General features: G+C 43.2%; 1 protein-coding gene across 2 annotated transcripts in view; it reads left to right on the forward strand.

The window, feature by feature from the left end:
* The window catches only part of LOC106589364 (glutamate receptor ionotropic, delta-1), a 455,232-nt gene that overhangs the window by 414,021 nt on the left and 27,510 nt on the right, over positions 1 to 13,701 (forward strand). The gene's annotated exons all lie outside the window — the stretch shown is intronic.

Consider the following 13,701-nt stretch of genomic DNA (forward strand, 5'->3'; position numbering starts at 1 on the left):
GCGTTCAATCGTTGCTCAATTGATATCAAGTGACCTAACGTGTCAGGAAAAAATTCCCCACATCAGTACACTACCGCCACCAGCCCTTACATTTGACACCAGGCAATGTAGGTCCATGGACTCATGCTGCTTACGCCAAATACTGACTCTGCCATCCGCATGACGCAACAGGAAGTGGGATTCGTAGGATCAGGCAATGTTTTTCCACTCCTCAATTGTCCAATGTTAGTGATTACGTGCCCACTGAAGCCGCTTCTTCTTGTTTTTAGCTGATAGGAGTGGAACCTGGTGTGGTCCTCTGCTGCAATATCCCATCTGTGACAAGGATCAACGAGTTGTGCGTTCCGAGATGCCGTTCTGCACACCACGGTTATACTATGCCGTTATTTGTCTGTTTGTGGCCCGCCTGTTAGTTTACAGGATTCTTACCATTCTTCTTCGACCTCTCTCATCAACAAGCTGTTTTCGCCAGGACTGCCGCTGACTGGATGTTTTATGTTTGTCGAATCCTTCTCGGTAAACCCTAGACACAGTCATACGTGAAAAATACAGGAGGGCGGACGTTTCTGAGATACTGTATCGAGCGCTCCTGGCACTGACGATTATACCACGCTCAAAGTAGGCTTAGGTCACTAGTTTTGCCCATTCTAACTTTCAATCAAACAGTAATTGAATCCGTCAATGCCTGTCTGCCTACTTCATATAGCAAGCAACGGCCACATGACTCAAAGTCTGTAGGAGCGATCCATTTTCGTGAACGGGGTGGTGTATCTAATAAACTGACAGTGAGTGGTTTTCCTGATTGAAAATGGCATTTAATCTAGAGACACTCGTTCAACATTACACAAGTTTGACATCAATCATGTTCTTAATATGGACATTTGTTATTATTATGGGAATGTTACAGTCTGGAATGATTTTGATTTCTGAAATCTGGATTTTTTGATTGTACGTCAAATGTTTAATTTAGTATCTTCCTTTAAAGTATGTCATCAAGCCTGTCACGTCAGATATCACTGACTGTCTGAACACTATGGTGACATGCCAAATTCCCTAGCTGCTTCTTTTACCTATATTCAAGAAAATCTAATACAAGATGACTTTCCATCAGTTCATCTTCAATACATTCTTGTGTTGCAAAATAAATTGGTATATTTATTAAAGTAGACACATACAGCAGATATCCTTACTCACTTGTTTTGGTGCTTACTCAAAGTACACCGACGACCAATATATTCCTGAATGTTGAAGTGTAGTTTTGCATATGTTGAAGGCCTCTTCAAAAAGCACTAAGCAACACACATCTACAGTACCAGTCAAAAGTTTGGACACATCTACTCATTCCAGGCTTTTTCTTTATTTTTACTATTTTCAACATTGTAGAATAATAGTGAAGACATCACTATGGAATAACACATATGGAATCATGTAGTAACCCAAAAAGTGTTTAACAAATCAAAATATATTATGTATTTTAGATTCTTCAAAGTAACCACCATTTTCCTTTATGATAGCTTTGCACACTCTTGGCATTCTCTCAACCAGCTTCACCTGGAATGCTTTTCCAGCAGTCTTGAAGGAGTTCCCACTTATGCTGAGCACTTGTTTCCTGCCTTTTCTTCACTCTGCGGTTCAACTCATCCCAAACCATCTCAATTGGGTTGAGGTCGGGGGATTGTGGAGGCCAGGTCATCTGATGCAGCACTCCATCACTCTCCTTTTGGGTCAAATAGCCCGTACACAGCCTGGAGGTGTGTTGGGTCACTGTTCTGTTGAAAAACAAATGGTAGTCCTACTAAGCGCAAACCAGATGGGATGGCGTATTGCTGCAGAATGCTTGTTAGCCAATTTTTATAATTCAAGGCATTCAAGGCACACTCACCAGCAAATCACCCCCACGCCATCACACCTCTTCCTCCATGCTTCACGGTGGGAACCACACATGCGGAGATCATCTGTTCACCTAATCTGTGTCTCATAAAGACACGACGGTTGGAACCAAAAATCTCAAATTTGGACTCATCAGACCAAAGGACAGATTTCCACCGGTCTAATGTCCTTTGCTAATGTTTCTTGGCCCAAGCAAATCTCTTCTTATTATTGGTGTCCTTTAGTAGTGGTGTCTTTGCAGAAATTTGGCCATGCAGGCCTGATCATGCGGTCTCCTCTGAACAGTTGATGTTGAGATGTGTCTGTTGCTTGAACTCTGTGAAGCATTTATTTGGGCTGCAATCTGAGGTGCAGTTAACTCTAATGAACGTATCCTCTGCAGCAGAGGTAGCTCTGGATCTTTCTTTCCTGTGGCGGTGTTCATGAGAGCCAGTTTCATCATAGCGCTTGATGGTTTTTGCGACTGCACTTGAAGAAACGTTGAAAGTTCTTGACATTTTCTGAATTGACTGACCTTTGTGTCTTTAAGTAATGATGGACTGTGGTTTCTCTTTGCTTATTTGAGTTGTTCTTGCCATAATACGGACTTGGTCTTTTACCAAATAGGGCTATCTTCTGTATACCACCCCTACCTTGTCACAAACGCATTAAGAAGGAAAGAAATTCCACAAATTAACTTCTGACGAAGCACACATTTGAATACATGCTACAATGTAGAAAATATTAAAAGTAAAGAAAAACCCTTGAATGAGTAGGTGTGTTCAAACTTTTGACTGGTACTGTATATATATATATATATATATATATATATATATATCCCATGTATTCTATACTAACAAAACCCTGGGTGCTGTTGCACCGCATTTCTTTGTGGAATTCGATGTGTGCTTGGGGTTATTGTCTTGCTGGAAGATACACTTGCAGCTACAGCAAGTTTCAGCCTCCTGGCAGAGGCAACCAGGTTTTGAGCTAAAATGTCCTTGTACTGGGTAAAGTTCATGATGCTGTTGACCTTAACAAGTGCCCCAGGACCAGCGGAAGCAAAATAGCCCCATAACATCAAAGATCCACCACCATATTTTGCAATAGGTATGGGGTTCTTTTCTGCTCATCCCATCCTTCTTTTTACGCCAAACCCACCACTGGTGTGCGTGGCCAAAGAGCTCTGTTTTCATGTCATCTGCTCGCTCCTGTTCCAACCGAAGTGCCAGTTCCATTTAGCAAACTCCAGGCATTAGCATTGGTTTAATAACATGAAAATAAAGCTATTTGGCCACACACACACCAAACTACCTGACATGTGCTATTAGCTTTAATCAGCTTGAATGAGGATAGTCCAATAGACATGTTTAATTTCAACCTATTGTGAATCTACTCACCCCAAAAAAGAGATGTTGCTTAATGCAACACAACTAACGGTCATCACTTGATCCCTTGAAATGTTAGTTGATACGAAAGTATTAACATACTACGCACCAGTGTATGAGACCGTAAACTGACCTGTCCATCAGTTATAATTAGGGCTGACCCCGATTAGTCAACTGGTTGATTGTTTGGTCGAAATTCTGTCTTGTGCACGATTTTCTTTAGTCAAGCAGTAGCAAATATACATAATTTTTTTATGGCGCACAAGGCTGATTCACGCCCATCTCAGTGAACTATTCCATTGCGGAGGCTGAGACTAATCCATTGTGGAGGGCGCGTGGATGGCACAATCCAATAAGAAGGGGAGTGTGGCTAAAATGAGCAATGCATGTCACTCTCCAATGCTCTCTCTCCAAATTGTGTACATTCATTGTTTCATAACTTCATTGTGTGAATTGCTTGCCTTGATTGTTAATGTCTATCAATGTCCCATTACATATAGTATATCACCAGTAGTAGCCTACACTTACCATTAATTCCTATAATTTCTTATCTAACCTCCCAAGGGGCACAGCGGTCTAATGCACTGCACTGCAGTGCTAGAGGCATCACTACCAACCCTAGTTCGATCCCGGGCTGTAACACAACCGGCTGTAATCGGGAGTCCCATAGAGCGGCACACATTTGTCCCAGCGTCATCTAGGTTAGAGTAGGGTTTGGCAGGGGGGATTTACAAGTAGGCCATTATGTTAATAAGAATGTATTATTAACTGACTTGCCTAGTTAAATAAAGGTTAAATAATAAAATACAAAATCTACAATGTCTGTTCGGTTATGGTAATTTCTGTTAATGCAGCAATACAGTTGAAGTCGGAAGTTTACATACATCTTAGCCAAATACAATTAAACTCAGTTTTCACAATTCCTGACACTTAATCCTAGTAAAAATTCCCTTTCTTAGGTCAGTTAGGATCAGCACTTTATTTTAAGAATGTGTAATGTCAGAATAATAGCAGACAGAATGATTTATTTCAGCTTTTATTTCTTTCATCACATTCCCAGTGGGTCAGAAGTTTACATACACTCAATTGGTATTTGGTAGCATTGGCTTTAAATTGTTTAACTTGGGTCAAACGTTTCGGGTAGCCTTCCACAAGCTTCCCACAATAAGTTGGGTGAATTTTGGCCCATTCCTCCTGACAGAGCTGGTGGAACTGACTCAGGTTTGTAGGCCTCCTTGCTCGCACACGCTTTTTAAGTTCTGCCCACACATTTTCTATAGGATTGAGGTCAGGGCTTTGTGATGGCCACTCCAATACCTTGACTTTGTTGTCCTTAAGCCATTTTGCCACAACTTTGGAAGTATGCTTGGGGACATTGTCCATTTGGAAGACCCATTTGCGAACAAGCTTTAAGTTCCTGACATGTTGCTGCAATATATCCACATAATTTTCCCTTCCTCATAATGCCATCTATTTTGTGAAGTGCACCAGTCCCTCCTGCAGCAAACCACCCCCACAACATGATGCTGCCACCCCCGTGCTTCACGGTTGGGATGGTGTTCTTCAGCTTGCAAGCATCCCCCTTTTTCCTCCAAACATAACGATGGTCATTATGGCCAAACAGTTCTATTTTTGTTTCATCAGACCAAGAGGACATTTCTCCAAAAAGTACGATCTTTGTCCCCATGTGCAGTTGCAAACCGTAGTCTGGCTTTTTATGGCGGTTTTGGAGCGGTGGCCTCTTCCTTGCTGAGCGGCCTTTCAGGTTATGTCGAAATTGGACTCGTTTGACTGTGGATATAGATTATTTTGCACCTGTTTCCTCCAGCATCTTCACAAGGTCCTTTGCTGTTGTTCTGGGATTGATTTGCACTTTTTGCACCAAAGTACGCTCATCTCCAGGAGACATAATGCATCTCCTTCCTGAGCGGTATGACGACTGCATGGTCCCATGGTGTTTATACTTGCGTCCTATTGTTTGTACAGATGAACGTGGTACCTTCAGGCATTTGGAAATTGCTCCCAAGGATGAACCAGACTTGTGGAAGTCTACCATTTTTTTTCTGAGGTCTTGGCTGATTTTTTTATATTTTCCCATGATGTCAAGCAAAGAGGCACTGAGTTTGACGGTAGGCCTTGAAGTACATCCACAGGTACACCTCCAAATGACCCAAATGATGTCAATTAGCCTATCAGAAGCTCCTAAAGCCATGACATAATTTTCTGGAATTTTCCAAGCTGTTTAAGGACACAGTCAACATAGTGTATGTAAACTTCTGACCCACTTGAATTTTGATACAGTGAATTATAAGTGAAATAATATGTCTGTAAACAATTGTTGGAAAAATTACTTGTGTCATGCACAAAGTAGATGTCCTAACCGACTTGCCAAAACTAAAGTTTGTTAACAAGAAATTTGTGAAGTGGTTGAAAAACAAGTTTTAATGACTCCAACCTAAGTGCATGTTAACTTCCGACTTCAACTGTATATTATTAAAGTAGTCTTTTACCGTTCCCATTGTCAGAGTGGACACGTTGGTTGCAGAGTGCACAACCTATGCTACACTTGTGAGAAACAAGTTTTGGTTTATTTTGTTCCGTTTAAGAATTTTGTCAATTTAGTCATTGTCATTTGTTTGGAGCGCTACTGTCAATGTTGAGTAAGGACATGCACCTGATTATGCATAGAAGTAGTCCTATAGGCTACCTGACCTGAGCGCAAATGTAGGCATATGAATGTGCACATTTGGTGATCTGATAATATTTCTGATTGGATTAATGCACTACCACTAATCAGTTGTGGAGCTTCTCCACAGCAATGTTTTCTTCACCTCAAACTGCGAGCAAACAAAGTACGTTTTTACATCCATTGAGAATGACAATAGCTCCTCAATGTATGTGAAACATCTTTTTAGCTCTCTCCCTTTCGATAACCACTCAGCGTGAAAGGGAAAAATGTCATACTCTGATCCAGTGGAAATGTCATAAAATAGGTCTAACTGATGAGCTCTTATCCCTTGCACAAAATAGCCTACAGCTGTGTCTGTCCCATGCTCACTGGCACTGGAAACTCTGAGAGCCCAGAATATTTTATACACTTGGGAGCTTCAGGCTGGACCCAAGTTAATAGCTGATACAATGTTTCAAGTTCATTGCAGACAGGCCATGTGTAGCAATGTGATTTATAAGATATTTATTTTTATCAGGATATTTTTTTACATGCAGGCTGCAATGTTTTTATTTGTTGGCTTTATGTTGGCTATTTTTACATGGTCGGCATTGGCAATATAAGTAACTTTTAGGTTTGTATTTTAATTTCGATTTAGATAGTTTTAATTAACCACATGACAATGATTTTGAGAAACAAAGTTTAAATTGAGACACAAAGTTAAAATTAAATTCAACTGTTTCACGAAAATGTGCATATGAAAACCATAACTGGCGTTGTGATCGGTAGAAATGTTAAGATGAATTGGCTTTCCACATGAGAAAGTTTGCCAACTCATTGTGTAGCCTATTGCTGGCCCCTTCAGGAGTGTAATGGCAGAATCTGCGAAAGCCAGCAGGAGCGGGAGGAGGATGGTTGGATCATGTTAAGGTTTTTCTCTTCTGGTTATCTTGATCTCTGGCTCCCTCTTGAGTGATCTGTGTCTTATTTCACCAAACAGCATCAGACAAGCATATCGTTGATTTTATTAAAACACATAGGGTGTATCTATATAAAAATAGACATTGTAAAATATTGACCAATCAATCGATTGCTAGAAAAATACAGATGACTTTCGGTCGACTAAGATTATATTTAGTCGGGTACAGCACAAGTTATGATTTACCTCAATTAAAGCTGTCAATAGTGACTATATGCTCAGGGCTCATTCCAAAATGCAAACCATCCATGTGCCTTTAAACAAATATTTATTAGCTGTGAAATACACAACCGTTGCATTACAAATGGGCATGAATTCTTCTTTTAAACCAGAGTATAGCGACCGGTGAAGATTGTGGCAGGCATGCCCTTTAATAGCATTTTAGTTTGAGATATGCATTTTTCAGACTGACAGCAGTTTGCTAAACTGTAAACTAATGATTGTGTGCAATTTATTTTATTTAACCCTTATTTCACCAGGTAAGTTGACTAAGAACACATTCTAATTTACAGCAAGAACCTGGGGAATAGTTACAGGGGAGATTATTGAGACAATTGTAAATTGGGGATGATTAGGTGACTGTGATGGTATGAAGGCCAGATTAGGAATTTAGCCAGGACACCAGGGTTAACACTCTTAGAATAAGTGCCATGGGATCTTTAGTGACCACAGAGAGTCAGGACACGCGTTTAACATCCCATTCAAAAGACAGCACCCTACACAGGGCAATGTCCCCATCACTGCCCTGGGGCATTGGGATATTCGTTTTTAGACCAGAGGAAAAAGTGCCTCCTACTGGCCCTCCAACACAACTTCCTGCAACATCTGGTCTCCCATCTAGGGACCGACCAGGACCAACTCTGCTTAGCTTCAGAAGCATGCCAGCAGTGGGATGCAGGGTGGTATGCTGCTGGCTCAATGCAATGCTCACTGGTAACTTGGCATAGATACACTGCTGTGTGATTTGGTGACTGACCCAGAGGTAGCCTAGCAGCAATGCTGATACAGTGCCTTCGGAAAGTTTTCAGACCCCTTCACTTTGTTACGTGACAGCCTTATTTTAAAATGGATAAAATCGTTCAATCAATCTACACACAATACCCCATATTTACAAAGTGAAATCTAGGTTTTTTGAAATTTTTGCAAATGTATTAAAAATAAAAACTGAAATATTACATTTACATAAGTATTCAAACCCTTTACTCAAGTAATTTATTGAAGCACCTTTGGCAGCGATTACAGCATCGAGTCTTCTTGGGTATGACGCTACAAGCTTGGCACACCTGTATTTGGGGAGTTTCTCCCATTCTTCTCTACAGATCCTCTCAAGCTCTGTCAGGTTGGATGGGGAGTGTTGCTGCACAGCTATTTTCAGGTCTCTCCAGAGATGTTCGATAGGGTTCAAGTCCGGTGTCATAATCCGTGTATGTAGGTGGCAGGGAAGTCAGGCGCAGGAGAAACCAGTGGTTAAAAAATTGAGTATTTATTAAAAAAACGAACTCCAAAACCAACGTAGAAAATAATTGGGTAAACAATAACCCGTCGCACACCGATACTAAACAACACGTACATAACATAACAAACAATCACCGACAAGCATATGAGGGGAAACAGAGGGTTAAATACACATCATGTAATTATTGGGAAAAGAAACAGGTGTGTAAGGAGACCAGACAAATCCAATGGAAAATGAAAAACTGATCAATGGTGGCTAGAAGACTGGTGACGTCGATTGCCGAGCACCACCCGAAAAAGGAGCGGCATCGACTTCGGCAGAAGTCGTGACAGTACCCCCCCGACGCGCGGCTCCAGCAGTGCGTCGACACCAGCCTCGGGGACGGCCCGGAGGACGAGGCGCAGGGCGATCCGGATGGAGACGATGGAACTCGCTCAGCATGGAAGGATCTAACACGTCCTCCACTGGAACCCAGGATCTCTCCTCCGGACCGTACCCCTCCCAGTCCACGAGGTACTGAAGACCCCTCGCCCAATGTCTCGAATCCAGGATGGATCGAACGGAGTACACCGGGGCCCCCTCAATGTCCAGAGGGGGCGGAGGAACCTCCCGCACCTCGGCCTCCTGGAGTGGGCCAGCCACCACCGGCCTGAGGAGAGACACATGGAACGAGGGGTTAATGCGGTAATTGGGGGGAAGCTTTAACCTATAACATACCTCGTTCAATCTCCTCGGGACTTTAAACGGCCCCACAAACCGCGGACTCAGCTTCCGGCAGGGCAGGCGGAGGGGCAGGTTTCGGGTCGAGAGCCAGACCCTGTCCCCCGGTGCGAACACCGGGGCTTCACTGTGGTGACGGTCTGCGGCAGCTTTTTGACGTCGTACGGCGCGCTGAAGGCGGACGTGAGCTGCGTCCCAGGTCTCCTCCGCGCGCCGGAATCAGTGGTCCATCGCAGGAGCCTCGGTCTGACTCTGATGCCAAGGGGCCAGAACCGGCTGATACCCCAACACACACTGAAATGGAGTGAGGTTAGTGGAGGAGTGGCGGAGCGAGTTCTGAGCCATCTCTGCCCAGGGCACAAACGCCGCCCACTCCCCGGCCGGTCCTGGCAATAAGACCTCAGAAACCTTCCCACATCCTGATTAACTCTCTCCACCTGCCCGTTACTTTCGGGGTGAAAACCTGAGGTAAGGCTAACCGAGACCCCCAGACATTCCATGAATGCTTTCCAGACCCTTGACGTGAACTGGGGCCCTTGATCAGACACTATATTCTCAGGCACCCCATAGTGCCAAAGGACGTGGGTAAACAGAGCCTCCGCCGTCTGTAGGGCCGTAGGGAGACCGGGCAAAGGGAGGAGACGACAGGACTTAGAAAAGTGATCCACAACGACCAGGATCGTGGTGTTACCTTGTGAAGGTGGAAGATCGGTTATGAAATCCACGGACAAGTGCGACCACGGCCGTTGTGGAACGGGTAAGGGTTGTAACTTAACTCTAGGTAGGTGTCTAGGAGCCTTGCACTGGGCGCACACTGAGCAGGAGGAAACATAAACCCTCACGTCCTTAGCTAAGGTGGGCCACCAGTACCTCCCACTAAGACAGCACATCGTCTGACCAATTCCAGGATGACCAGAGGAGGGTAACATGTGAGCCCAGTAGATCAATCGGTCGCGGACAGCGGACGGAACGTACAGACGCCCAGCTGGACACTGTGGGGGAACGGGCTCTGCACGTGACGCCCGCTCAATGTCCACGTCCAGCTCCAATACTACCTGTGCCACCAAACAAGAGGCTGGGATGATGGGAGTGGGATCCATGGACCGCTCCTCTGTGTCATACAGCCGGGACAGTGCGTCTGCCTTGACGTTCTGGGAACCTGGTCTGTAAGTGAGGGTAAACACAAAACGGGTGAAAAACATGGCCCACCTTGCCTGACGAGGATTCAGTCTCCCTGACCAAGGCCCTTCTCCCCCAATTGCTCAGTTTGGCTGGGCGGCCACCTCTAGGAAGAGTCTTGGTGGTTCCAAACTTCTTCCATTTAAGAATGATGGATGGCACTGTATTCTTGGGGACCTTCAATGCTGCAGAAATGTGTTACCCTTCCCCAGATCTGTGCCTTGACACAATCCTGTCTCAGTGCTCTATGGACAATTCCTTCGACCTCATGGCTTGGTTTTTGCTCTGACATGTACTGCCAACTGTGGGACCTTATATAGACAGGCGTGTGCCTTTCCAAATCATGTCCAATCAATTGAATTTACCACAGGTGGACTCCAATGAAGTTGTAGAAACATCTCAAGGATGATCAATGGAAACAGGATGCACCTGAGCTCAATTTCAAATCTCGTAGCAAAGGGTCTGAATTTTAGTACATTTGCAAAAATTTCTTTAAACCTGTTTTTAATCATTTTTGAATAAGCCTGTAACTTAACAAAATGTGGAAAAAGTGAAGGGTGAATCGTATACACAGAGTGTATGGTATGCACGGCATATTTGAATTACTCTTCCACACATTGGTAACCAAGTAGCAATGTGTTTCGCTCATAATGAAGAGCTTAATTTAATTGCACACTCGAATCAGAAATCTTTCACTGCATCACAGTGAATACTCCTAGCTATCAAGTTCAATTAGAATTGCTAGCACTCTTTTATAAAACTGATGATAAAGTAGGTGTGGACGTTGCCTGTCACCTTATAGAAAGGCAACTAACTATTAGAAAGTTGTGGGTAGATTTCTCTACAGGATAGAGTAAGATGACATGTTTTAGACACTCGATTGTTCTGTAAGGATAGAGGTTTGTGTTGCTCAGTGTTTATTACATGATAGCTGCTTATCTCACTCTCTTTGAGACAAATGAGGTGTGTGTAAATGATGTTATTGGCTTTTTTGTGATACCCTGATCTGATCCAGCACAAAAGTGATTCATTTGTTTAAGAGTCCGTTTTTATTAAAAGTCAGGCTTTCCCACCTTTAACGTTAAAACAATGTCCCTTTACCACTTCTCTTAAATGATTTGCTGTGCCTCATCTGGTGTTTACAGACTAATAAGCTTACAAACAACTCATCAGCATCATTATTCCCTGTCTTGTGATGTCCATAAGAAATTTTGACCTTCATTTCCCCTGGACTGTTGTTATGACACAGACCAGCGAGTGTCTAAACAGAGCGCTGCTATGCAACAGCTTGCCCACCTGGAGCTGTCTCACACTGAGAGCATACATCTGACATCTGCATGTATATAGGCCTATCCTCAATTTGCTCTGTTAATTTTTAAAATATTTTTCAACTTGAAAAGATAACAAGTTAATGTGTTGCTTTGAAATACTATATATACAAAGGTATGTGGATACCCCTTCAAATTAGTGAATTTGGCTATTTCAGCCAATTTTTTACCTTTATTTATTTAACTAGGCAAGTCAGTTAAGAACAAATTCTTATTTTCAATGATGGCCTAGGAACAGTGGGTTAACTGCCTTGTTCAGGGGCAGAATGACATATTTTTACCTTGGCAGCTTGGGGATTTAATCTTGCAACTTTTCGGTTATTAGTCCAACGCTCTAACCACTAGGCTACCTGCCATCCCAAATTAACATCCATTGCTGACAGGTGTATAAAATCGAGCACACAGCCATGCAATCTCCATAGACAAACTTTAGCAGTAGAATGACCTTACTGAAGAGCTCAGTGACTTTCAACGTGGTGCCATCATTCCGCTACCCAAGAATAGCAGAGCACCTTTTAATGGTTCAAACAGCTGACCAATCAGCCTGTTACAAGTGCTTGAAATACAAAGTTATTTTACAGAAAACAAATGAACAACAGCATGCTTATAGGGAAGGGCACTCAACATGCTCAGCACTGACACAAATGACTGATGATTGGCTGAAAGACATTTATAGTAAGAAGATTGTGGAAGCTGTTTTGTTAGACTTCAGTGCAGCTTTTGATGTCATTGATCATAACCTGTTGCTGAAAAAACGTAGGTGTTATGGATTTGCATCCTCTGCCTTATTATGGATTGAGAGTTATCTGTCTAGGGATTTCGTTAATGGACTCTCTCATTCAAATTCAGTTGAGTGTGGTGTACTGCAGGGCAGCCGGCTATGGACATTATTGTTTTCTGTTTTTATAAATAACCTGTGTGTCTATGTACGCTGACAACGCAACAGTATACACATTGGCTGCAACAGTAAATTAAATAACTGAGACACTTAACATGTAGCACCAGTCAGTTTTAGAATGGGTAACTAGCAATAGGCTGGTGCTAAATATCTCAAACTAAAACCATAATCTTTGGGACAAAGCACTCACTCAACACTAAACCTTGTTTAGATCTATTATTGAATAATGCGACTATTGAGCCAGTTGAGGAGACTAAACTGCCACAAAAGCTCACAGAACGGGACCGCCGAGTGCTGAAGCGAGTAGCATGTAAAAACGTCTGTCCTCGGTTGCAACACTCACGACCGAGTTCCAAACTGCCTCTGGAAGCAACATCCTCACAAGAACTGTTTGTCGGGAGCTTCATGAAATGGGTTTCCATGGCCGAGCAGCTGAACACAAGCCTAAATTCACCATGCGCAATGCCAATCATCGGCTGGAGTGGTGTAAAGCTAGCCGCCATTGGACTCTGGAGCATGAATCATGATTCATCATCTGGCAATCCGACACACTAATCCTGGTTTGGTGGATTCCAGGAGAAAGCTACCTGCCCCAATACCTATTGCCAACTGTAAAGTTTGGTGGAGGAGGAATAATGGTCTGGGGCTGTTTTTAATGGTTTGGGCTAGGCCTCTTAGTTCCAGTGAAGGGAAATCTTTACGCTACAGCATACAATGGCATTCTAGGCGATTCTGTGCCTCCAACTTAATGGCAACAGTTTGGGGGAAGGCCCTTTTGTTTTTTAGCCTGACAATGCCGCTGTGAACAAAGCGAAGTCTATACAGAAATGGTTTGTCGAGATTGGTGTGGAAGAACTTGACTGGCTTGCATGAACTCTGACCTCAACCCCATCGAAAACCTTTGGAATGAATTGTAGCGGCGACTGCGAGCCAGGCCTAATTGCCAGGCCTAAGTGCTGACCTCACTAATGCTCTTGTAGCTGAATGGAAGCAAGTCCCTGCAGCAATGTTCCAACATCTAGTGGAAAGCCTTCCCAGAAGAGTGGAGGCTGTTATAGCAGCAAAGGGGGGATCAACTCCATATTAATGCCCATGGTTCTGGAATGAGATGTTCAATGAGCACATACTTTTGGTCATGTAGTGTAGGTCAATTCAGGGAATCAAGTTCAGTTGACAGAATCTGCAATTATATTAGTAACATTTTGAGTAGTGACTC

The sequence above is a fragment of the Salmo salar genome, chromosome 28 (assembly GCF_965601325.2).
Source record: "Salmo salar chromosome 28, fSalSal1, whole genome shotgun sequence".
Lineage (NCBI taxonomy): Eukaryota > Metazoa > Chordata > Actinopteri > Salmoniformes > Salmonidae > Salmo > Salmo salar.